The following is a 9794-nucleotide window of genomic DNA, read 5'->3' on the forward strand; positions in this document are numbered from 1 at the left end:
ATCACCATCTCAATTAAATTGGTATCATCATCCGGTCGCCGATCCAGGGAGCCGGTCGGCCGAGCGGACAGCACGCTGGACTTGTGATCCTGTGGTCCCGGGTTCGATCCCGGGCGCCGGCGAGAAACAATGGGCAGAGTTTCTTTCACCCTATGCCCCTGTTACCTAGCAGTAAAATAGGTACCTGGGTGTTAGTCAGCTGTCACGGGCTGCTTCCTGGGGGTGGAGGCCTGGTCGAGGACCGGGCCGCGGGGACACTAAAGCCCCGAAATCATCTCAAGATAACCTCAAGAAGATCCGAGTTATATTGAATTCACCATCACAAATACAGTGGTATCACTCCCCTAATTCTAGTAGTAACATTATGCTAGGTAAAGTGGTATAACTATTCTAATTATATTGGTATTACCATCCCAATTACAGTGGTATCACCATTCCAGTATAAGTGATAGCCTCAAATCACCTAGTGAAGCTGTTCACTCTGGCATCAAATACGTAATAAGTAAGCAGTGAACGACTGCAGAAGTGCCAGAAGAGTCTCGAGGCACTGATCCTCGGGGCACCTGTACTACCTTGGGTACATACCCAGCTGTGTGGCTGAAGGTGTATGGTTTAATATGCCCTTCACTTTTTAAATATCACTCAAAACTTCTTTGTTAACAAATTAAAAACAAAAAACCGCTCAGCTTAACAGGGATGGTCTCCACGTAACTGACACTTGATGGAGCAGTTATGGGGAGGACACTTTCTTTGGATAAAAGCAAAACACAAAAAATAGGGAAGCACGAGGAAAGTATAACATCGATAAGTTGGTAAGAAAGAGCTATGAGATGACAAACAAATTAAGTACAATTTTATGTTTGAGTCAAATTGTACTAATTCATTAAACATCTAACTAGTTCATTTTAATGGTTCATTAAACCATTAAATAAACTAATGTACTTGTTCATTAAACCATAAGCCATAAATATATATATATATATATATATATATATATATATATATATATATATATATATATATATATATATATATATATATATATTTATTTATGGCTTATGGTTTAATGAACCATTAAAATGAACTAGTTAGATGTTTAATGAATCAGTACAATTTGACTCAAACATAAAATTTAGGTGATCAGGTTCATTAATAGTAAGCAAAATAGAGTTTAATTATAGTCAACAGTTCACGCAGAATGTGAAACCTAGAAACTGTATTTAATCTTACAGAAAAAAAGTAATATTACCAATAAACTTGCATAATATATTGTTTATGGTATGACGCTTATTCCGTTACAGCAAAACTCCATATCTGTAGACAGGAAGGGATGACAGGAGCCCAGCGTTAGACAGGAAATCCTCAATTCGTTACGGTAGACAGGATCGCTCGGTCATGGTAAAGGTCTGAGGCTTGTCAGGCCTACACGTAAACCTTAACAATGGGTCCCACACCTTGTACTTGTAATCCAGATTATACTTCGAGAACAGCTGAAACAAGGTACATAAATATACGCTAGCATATAAATTACTTGCTGACGTGAATGCATTTCACATAAATAACATACATTTCACTATACATAACATATGCACATGAATGCATTTTGAATACATAACATTTACACATACATACATTTCCTATAAATAATGTGTATACATAAATATGAAAGTTGATGTAAGTGCAGTAAGGTGTAAATATAAGTATAAAAGTGTTTTCAAGTTAAATATACTCAATGACGTACCCTGCTTCTCAGTATATATATACACTGAGAGCTTATCTTAACCTTGAAGTATGTTCAGAACATCCAGTAATACTTGCTGAATGATCAGTAATCTGTAGTCTCCTTTACTAAAATAAATATATCTTAACTACACCTTCTTGTTGATTAGTGCCTGTTGTTGCTTTATTGTAGAGAAAATATACCCTACATTCGATTTAAATCAAAATTTGTTTATTTAAAAAATCTTGTATATTTTCAACAATTTCACTTCTTGTTCATAACACCTTTCTTAATGCTTATCAATCTTGTGGACCCTTCTCTCGTATCTTCCCTTGTCCAACATCTCTCAAGAGATTGTATCTTGATTGCTGTTAATCTATCACGATAATAAAAATATGTATTGCCTTACATGTGTAAAAACATTATGAATGTTTTCAAAAGAACTGACTTACATTCTGTTGGTTTTCAAGAAAATTTAAATACATTTTGTATGTATTCAAGATCACAGATATTTTGATCTGTTACTTTTCATATTCGATTCCATTTGCAACGTTGTTTAAAATAACGTAAAAAATGTGACCTATTAGATGAGAGGACGGGTTTTAAGTACTGAACTTGTGCTTGAAGTCTGTTCACTTCTTCTTTCAAAGAGCGCCACCACTGAAATAATTCCCGAAACAAACCAATTTCCCATGATTCTACTCTGAACACTTCCACCAGCTACCGAGGCCCTCACGCCTTAGAGAACCTGATCTAACCAAGCATTCAGATATGTCCTACCTGGCACTTACCCTCGCGAGTAGCACATAAACCTCCTGTTCGGCCAGCCTTTTGCCCACACACACATGCGGGTGCCATGAAAAAAGGGGATGGAAGCGAAGACGTTGTCACTACGGTCAGGATGAGCCCTCAGCCATTGCTCCGGCAGGTACTCAGTCGCCCGAGGGAAGTATATTTTTTTTTTAAATATATACAAGAGTTGTTACATTCTTGGACAAGCCACTAGTACGCGTAGCATTTCGGGCAGGTCCCTGAAATACGACCCCCATGAAGAATAGTCTTTATAACCAAGTACCCATTTTACTGTTGAGTTAAACAGAGGGTACAGTTAAGGATTTGCGCCCAGTAAATCTTTTCCGGCCAGGATACGAACCCATGACAAAGCGCTCGTGGAACGCCAGATGAGTGTCTTACCACTACACCACGGAGACTGGATGTTTCTCCATCATTCCAGATTCCTTAATGCTCACGATAATATTTTATTATCGGTAGGTAGATAGTTATCTATCTATCTATCTATCTATCTATCTATCTATCTATCTATCTATCTATCTATCTATCTATCTATCTATCTATCTATCTATCTATCTATCTATCTATCTAACTATCTGAGGTAGATAGTTAATCTAGTAAATTAACTATCATTACAATTTATTATTTATAAATTATATCACATTTATGATTATGAGAAACTACAAAGTTTAGGATATGGTACAGTATATCATCACACAGTTAATTATAATTATACACAATTGAATTATATCAACAAATAATGTATTATTATTAAGACAACTAACCAATAGGTTAGGACAGGTTATATCTAACTAATGACAGAAGTATACTCTATGAAGGCTTGTATGTATTATTTTACCGTAAATAAGTATACAGACACTTAACTCATTTCATGACAGTTTGAGCACAAAATTCTTAAGAGTATGTGTGGAAATCCTCCAATGCTCTCTGACTTTTTATGAGAATGCTGTGACCCCAAGTCTTGAAAACTTATGTTTAATTCCAATGTTTATACAGAACTCTTGAAAGCATAAAGCAATAGGTAAACATGCTCCAGAATTTGATCACTTTCAACACATTGTGTAAGGACTGGGGGGTCGTAGCATTCTCATCATGGAAGAGAGTCTGCTTACTCAATTATGTTCTTAACAAACAGTTCTGCCAACTAAATTAATGTAAGGACGCATTTGGAAATATCTTGAAATGACTTTCCGTCGCCCTAATATCTGTCTTTGGTTACAGCATAAGCAGAGGAATAAATTATACCTGATCCTCTCTTTGTTCCAGATTAACCAGTGGGCTAATTATCATTATCATCAGCTTTATGGAACTTGTCATCCTTTCAAATTGTAGGTGATTTGATAGGGGATTAAGTAGGTAAACACTAGACTAGGTAAACACTAAAACTAATTCCTGTCATATATTCACCCAATACAAGGTCATGAGAGTAGTGAAATATACGCCTACGACCGTCCCGAAACCCGAGGAGAACGTCGGGGATCGAATTCGGTCATAGTCAAAAGTGGTGTGGGAGTCCGTAGAATGGGACGGGTAGCGTCGCAGGGGGGTAAAATGGGGACGTTGAGGGTCGCAGAGGGTAAAATGTGTGTCATGTAGGTAAGAGGGGAGGGGAGAATAAGTATGTGGGCATGTGTACATCATCTCAAAGGTTTCCTCGGATGTTATGACGCGTGGCGTCCGGCCAGGCGTCACTTGAGAGTGTGTCATGTTGGGTAGGAGCTGGAAGCTATGTGGATGGTATGCGGTCATGTAGGGAGGAGGAGGAGGAGTATGTAGGTTATGTTGTGTAGGGAGAGGGGAGTCCCCATACCTGAGAGGGTATCATTGATGTCCATTAGGTTCCCCTACAGGAGGCCGTAAGTGTTGATGGGGGTATGAGAGAGCAGCCTCTTGCGGATGTGGTCCATTTGCCTTAATCGTTTTTCAATGTCTTCAGAGAGGTCTTGGAGATGTTCACCCCAGCAGGCCTCCCCCACGACTGCGGATTCGTTAAGGAGGAACGTTGTTCTTACTTCCGCCGGCAGGTCCACACCTGTCATCATCAATCACTCCCACCCCTTATTCCCTCCTCTCCCCATACCATCAACCATTGTTCTGTGCAAAGCCTTTAGTATTATTTCTGTTAATATGTGTAAGCTGTATCGTAACGTGACCAACATGGCAACAGCATCATCATTCTTTGCCCAAATAGCATTTTTTTTTTTAAGAGCAATAAACGAGGGAAAGTAAACACATTATATATAAATTTATTTCTTTTATTAAACACTTAAGTGATTTACAACGATAATAATAATAATAATAATAATAATAATAATAATAATAATGATAATAATAATAATAATAATAATAATAATAATAATAATAATAAGACTTCTTCTGGGTGGTTTAGCTAGCAGACATGGGGAAAGGCTTTCATTCAGTCCATCGAACCTTCCCGGCATGCTAGTCAACTAGCCAATCTGTAGAATGGGTTTTGGTAGTAGACAGACAGATTGGGAGTCATTCTTCCACTCTATCGAACCTTCCCATCATGCTCGTCAACCAGTCAATCTCTAGAAAGGGAAAAGGTTATAAGTTTTTGTTGTCAATGTTGTAAAAATAAATACAGACATTATTATGTTCATCATTCAATCCTAACATAAAGTATTACTCACCGCACTATCATCCTAGCCAACTTCGTCACACAACGTTTCACACTCAGCATCAGTACCGTTTAAGCAGAATGTTTGCTTACACACAGGCATTTTCATCTGAGCATAATTGAATTTCAACACTTTTTGATCATTCGTGCGAAATTGACCATATTTAAATGCTTCAACAAAGTGAAGCAGGGCCGCCTCTCAGCTTAGTCTGGAAAAATGATACGCAAAATAAACGGCGTAATTCCCACAGAAGTAACTATTTAGGGATTGAATCCTTTTCTTCATAATATACAGGGCATAGTCTTGGAAGTAGGACATAAACTCTTCAAAATATCTTGAATAAGATCCTATTGCAGGATTGGCGTATCTGTCTAGTATAACTATCTCGCTTCTACCTTCATCCTTATTTACATAGAATGTTATCCAATGTCCCATTTTATTACGAGAACCAGACTCCAGAGTGTTGATTATGAACACCACAGGTCTTTTTTGTATGTATTTTTGTCAGTATTTTCCTTACGTCATCAGTTAGGAAACATCCTAGATAGTTTACCTTATCACCTAAATTACTTCTGATAGCCTCATTTATTTCCAAACAATTCATATTAATATTTATCGCAAATAAACGCAAATCGCGTATCGCAAATAATGCGAAGATCTGCGTTAATGCTGATCACACCTGTTGTAGACCCGTAAACTAGAATGACTTTATTTCTAGCCACACCGCGTTTAAATTCCAAAGCGATCCGCAGATTACCACTTTTTTCAATCGGGATGGTGTTATCTATATCCTCAGGTTGTAAATTAAAGGCCAGTATGTTTCCACCATTCACATATGTATCATAAGACAATATATTCTTTATCGAAGCCTAAGGCTTGTAATGCTGTGTAATACAACTTGGCACAGTTATGAGGAAAGTCGCACCCAATATTGACAATATTAGTGCTATTCTGCGATATTAATACTCACAGCTCACAGTTTTCCAATAAAGCGGGTTGCGATTATATGCACCAGACACATGCCTCCATATCAAGGATGATCATATATAAATGTTCTGGTATAACAGTCCCCCCCGGTTGGTCCATTGTTATCCAGCGCTGACCTGTACCCAATATATACGTTTTGTATAAAGTTTTATTAAAAGTATACGTAATAGGAGAGTTGTTCTGCACCATGCCTTTATTAACAGCTACTAATCCTTCGGGGTATGGCAATACCAGATCCACCCATAGACGTGTAGACATGATATTGTATTTAAAATTAGCGTGTTCATTATCGCTGAGTATAAGCCATTTATCAGGTTGAAGTTCGAGCCGCACCCTGATATCCACATTATCCAAAACGTATTCACTAACTGATGTGACATCCAACATTAGTTTAAAACAAGTATTCACGCCACTCGTTTTCATATCAGTCATCCGTTGCTTCTCCCCAGCCGAGGCGTTAGTGAAATAACCAGCTTCAATTTTACCAGGATCGACACGGTTAAAAATCTGTGACAGTTTATCATAGCGGTTAGCCTTACACCCAGAAATCGTAGATAATAACTTTACCTACGACCAGAATGAGAATAATGAGCTGGTTTCAACTACTGTTTCGTTTAAATACACAATAGCGGATTTGAATAGAGTTTGCGATAATCCATTCACTAACGAAACGTTTTTAGCATCTCCTAAAGGTGTTGTTCCATCTTCTTCGGTTAGATCAATAGACAACTCCAAAGCTATAGATGATAAATCCACCATTTGGCCATTCATCCCCTTGATGATGAATTCCAGATAGGTGTCTGTAAACTTATTATTGACCCCAGAATTCACAGGTAATACATCCACCGTTTGTCTTCTTGTAATTGTTGATTCTACCACTCGAGGGGAAAATACTTTAGGAAAGGCTTCACTAACAGCAGCTGTATAGTGTTCTAATGACACTTGGAGGCCAAGAGCGTTATAACCGGCCATGTTCACGTTTTAGACAACACCAGCCAAGTGAGAAGAATTTATGACAGCACACCATTATATTTCGCTTTAGTAAACCGTTTGATGTTTACTAATTTTTTTGTTTGTTTATTCTTTTTCTGCACTCTTCCGCCTATCATTTGCTTCCCCACTCCTTTCAATGTTTCAACTCCGCGTTTCTTAAGAGATTGTTTGAAAGTTTGTTTGTCATTATTAATGTCGTCTAGTACGTTCTGCCCCAAGCTAAGCGCAGCCGGAGCCAGTGTCCTCATGATAAAGGGCGCTGCTCGACGCGCTCTTCCGCTTAAAAAGGAAAATATTCCTCCTCCACGCATATAACGCCTACTGCTGTTGAAAATCCGTATATCATCAGTCCTCCCACCTCTAGGAGGGGGGTTAACAGAATGTATAATTCCTCAACAGAGGGGGGAATAAAGTGGACACGCATTTCTCCGCTTGTTTCAGACGAATGAGGAGTGGCGGGAAAGCGTTGGTGTTATATACCTCCTGCAACGGGGCGTACATGCAAGACTGCTATGGTGCACCCACGTTCATCAAAATGTATTGGGTTACCATCTTGATCCCTAATAGTGATGCTGACGCTGTCTATCATGTTGGTGTTAAGACGCACATATAGTTTTTTATTGTTGCTGTTATCACTTCCATTTAGGGAGATTACATCCAAAATATTTACAGACTGGTTCCCATATCTAGTAGAAGAGATTTTATCGCAATAAACACACAGAATATCAACTCCTCCTCTAGGCATTGGCGGGAATAGACATGTGTTAACTACACTCGAGGCATACTGACGTTTTGCGAATATGTCTTATTCTATTTCTGGAACTAAGCCCAACACTTTCCCAAAAGCTGTCCCAAATGATAATGTAACTCTACTGATGTTTTTATGCCCCGTTGCAGAGCTAATATTCTCCTCACTAATCACAGTAGTGAACTTGTTTCGATTGGAGGAAGAATCATATTTAATAAAATGCGTTCCGTATTTAGCTGAAAATTGTTTTAATGCCTTTCAAAAAAACTTAGTTTAGCATTACTTGAAAATATGGCCTCTATTTCTGTATTAATCGTGGTATTAATTTCTTTTATAGTTCTGGCTAAAACATCAGATGAAAATAAATGCTTTGAATGCATGTATCTCCCCTCGCCCACTTTCTCATACGTAACCCCTACACGTATATATGCCTCAGGATTATCACGCTTAATAACGTAATGGGAAGTGGGGAGGAGTAATTTTTGTAGACACATTTCATAACTCCTCCTGGGATCTAATTCTAGCTGGTTAAACAATCGATTTTGGAAAGATGCGAGGATGTTATTGGGGAATAAATGCGTATCTGATACGTTGGTGGCGTATATCACGTGAGTGTCCATCGCTCTGTCTCTTTAGACTGCTTTTTGCCAAGTAAAGCTAGCTACACATTACATACACATTTATATACACTCACCTGTTAATATACGATCCAGGAAGCATTCCTTTTACTGTGAGGATCAATCTTTGCAGTTGCCTTTCTCTTAATAGATGGAGCCTCATACACTTGACTGCTTGCCGTAGTATTACGTAATAAATCTCGTGGTGTAGAAGTTAGTGTGAAAAACAAATGAGCAATGGGGAGTTTATCCGGTAAAAAAACAGATTTAAACACAGTCATTTTATGTATAATGTCATTAATTATATGTATGCCAGATACTGGAGCCAATACATTTCCATTCAGATTCCAACGAACGATTCCACTAGCATCATAATGGTTTAGCAAGGATCTTGCATATTCATGATCTCGCACTTTCAACTTCAAATCTATTAAATGTTTTATGGAAGGGTTGGTATGCAACTGTGGAGGAAGAGGTTTGACAGTAAGATGTTGAGCAACAGCTTTCACAGTGGGGTAAGCAGGGCTGTGTGCAGCTTTCCGGTTGTCCAATATTTTACGCGGTACAAGTTAAAAGGCTTTCATTTTACTTTACTTACTGAACAACCGTGTAATTAAACTAGCTGCAATCGGCAAAATAATGGATAAAATACTGCCTCCTCGTTTGCTGGTTAATATCTGTTTCTTAGTTGACACAGAAGGTTTCTTACAGGCTAGTGACCGAATAAGCAATTTCTATTTTTTCAACTTTTTAACAACCTTGTCAGGCACACGCAATTTTTTTTTTTAAAGTTATTAAAAATTTCTGATAAACAATTTATATGTGGTTTCTTCAATTTTTCAATCAACTGTTTTCTCGAGGAATACTGAAGTTTTGATAATAGTTGGATCAATTCATTGTATTTATAAACTAAGGGCTTCTTCATTATAAATGTAATATCTCAGCAGCATCAATCCATTGATCGAATGATTTTTTTTTTTTTGAGATATATACAAGAGTTGTTACATTCTTGTACAGCCACTAGTACGCGTAGCGTTTCGGGCAAGTCCTTAATCCTATGGTCCCTGGAATACGATCCCCTGCCGCGAAGAATCGTTTTTTCATCCAAGTACACATTTTACTGTTGCGTTAAACAGAGGCTACAGTTAAGGAATTGCGCCCAGTAAATCCTCCCCGGCCAGGATACGAACCCATGACATAGCGCTCGCGGAACGCCAGGCAAGTGTCTTACCACTACACCACGGAGACTGTACATCGATCATCGGTTATGATCG

This window comes from Procambarus clarkii, chromosome 21, assembly GCF_040958095.1.
Source record: "Procambarus clarkii isolate CNS0578487 chromosome 21, FALCON_Pclarkii_2.0, whole genome shotgun sequence".
NCBI lineage: Eukaryota > Metazoa > Arthropoda > Malacostraca > Decapoda > Cambaridae > Procambarus > Procambarus clarkii.